The sequence below is a fragment of the Lactuca virosa genome, chromosome 8, assembly GCF_052849685.1.
Source record: "Lactuca virosa cultivar CGN04683 chromosome 8, Lactuca_virosa_CGN04683_v6, whole genome shotgun sequence".
NCBI classification, from domain to species: Eukaryota; Viridiplantae; Streptophyta; class Magnoliopsida; order Asterales; family Asteraceae; genus Lactuca; species Lactuca virosa.
In genome coordinates, this window is record NC_136433.1 from 201958858 (window position 1) to 201961115 (window position 2258).

A 2258-nucleotide genomic window follows, 5' to 3' on the forward strand; every position below is an offset into this window, starting at 1 on the left:
GAGGTTCGCAATCATGCATGCTATAATTATCAGACTGAATCATAAGTTTTACTTGTTCAATGATGTTGAGGGTCCCTTCCCTTGCCATGTAGCAGTAGTTCCTACGAAGTTTAGTTGATCAATCTTCTTCACTTGTTGCTACCATGCATATCTTTCCTCTCTTCCTTTCGTTTTCAGGCTCCTCGTCCTCATGACCCGAAGACCAAACCTGATGATCCCTTCGAACTTGAGCAACACATGCCTTTGATTTTTCGTTCTTCTTATCATCCACTTCTTGAGCCATTCTAAGATAGAATGCTTTGTCTTTCACCACATTTGCTTTATAGTCCCGAGCAATGTGATTTTCTTTGTGACATTTGTGACAGACAAGAACTCCATCTTTTTTGTTTTCGGTAGCAGTATCAGAGACTGGTGATTTGTTAGTCATGATGGGTTTTGCGCATTCTAACACTCCTAAGTGTGCATGCAACCCTAAATACCTTGGATCTATGTTATCTATATTATACATGCAATTATGAACTTTCCAAGGTATTACCCTATCTAGCATACAATATTTGATACTTGGGTAATCAAATGGATAGAATACATACCTTTGTTTGATGTAGCTTGTCTCCATGAAGCTTGAGTGCCTAGTGCCCTAAGTGTGACACCTCAAATGGTTCACACAACACCAAATGCACATGGAATGACTTGAGAGAAATGGAACACTCCTTGAAATCGTCTAGCCCTCATATTCACACATTAGTGCACGATTTCTTGAGCCATGGGATTCTTTTATATGGTGGCTATTAGGGTTACACCATGTAACTCATAACTTTACCCATTCCTTATGCTCCATGGATTTTAACCTCCATTGAGTATCCATGGGTCACCCCATGGACTTAGTCCAACATAAGAAATCTTGGATCACAAGCCCACATATATGAGAATGAATGATTTACACAATCAACCCATATATTTAATTAGTCTCCTTTTGATCACTTAATTAATTCCAAATTAATTATTGATCAATACTAATTAAATAACCTTATTAATATATTAGAACTTATAATATATTAACCAACCTTAAGTGTTATTTCTCTCATTATAGTCTATCCAAATGCATGATGCCATGCAACCCAAATGGACCATGTCGGGTCGGGTCAAGTCTTACCAATTATAGTTATGGACTTAGACATTAATCCAATAGTCTCCCACTTGGATAAGTCTAAAACTATTATTGCGTATGACTTTAGGAACCGATCAGCAATCGTAGCTCTCAAAAGCTTCTGTCGAACTCTGACCTTGTCGATGAACTCTGACCTTTGTCAATGACTTGTCCATTAGATAAGGGATCATATATTCCTCCATTCTAGATATCATATGGACTGAGACATGGATTATCAATCATTCTCTCTGTCCATTTTTTGTTTCCCGATTTCCGATTCATGATGACTGACTGATTGAACAAATCAAATCAGTCCTGGCTTGGCCAAGCAGTCACATGTATCATCTTTAAATCATAGAGGGGCCCACAGATATCGCTTTTATCCCGAAGGTAAAAGGAATGGATAAACTTCGACTCATATGGCTTGTTCTACTATTTGTTGAATCATACACAAAGGCACGTTTTATAACATCGAGTTACCGAATGCGTTTTCGTGCAATCAATGTACAACCAACTCATAGTAACAACTCATATCTCTAGGTTTGAAGAATATAAGATATTATCGTCTCATGATCACTCGTGATAAAATCCATGAAGTGATTCAAATGAGCGCGGGTTGAATCCAATACTCAGAACTTATGAGCACTCATGAGTGTTGTAGCACCACTTTGTCCACCAACTTGGACCTCTACAAACCAACCCATGACAGTCTTGATTCATATCTACTTCCAACATATGACCGACTGTGGATGGTTTGAATGACTTAATCATTCAGGAAGAGCGACTTAGTTATTCTGGAAGTCAAAACATGCAAAGTGAAACACAAGAATAAATGAATCAAATATGGTATCAAACCCTATGAATATAAATAAACACTTTTATTTATCACCATACTGATTACTCATTATTCATTGTTTCGGTTTTATCAACTTTATACTTGAATTAAAAACACTAGTTGTGCCATGCTCCAAGCATGTACACTATGTTTTTCTTAAATAATAGCTTTGCCATACACCAAGTATGCACTCTATGTTTGTCTATGATCCTTACTTTGTGAAATAAACCAATTGAACATAATTTCAATGATTCTAATTTCACACTCCCAAATCCT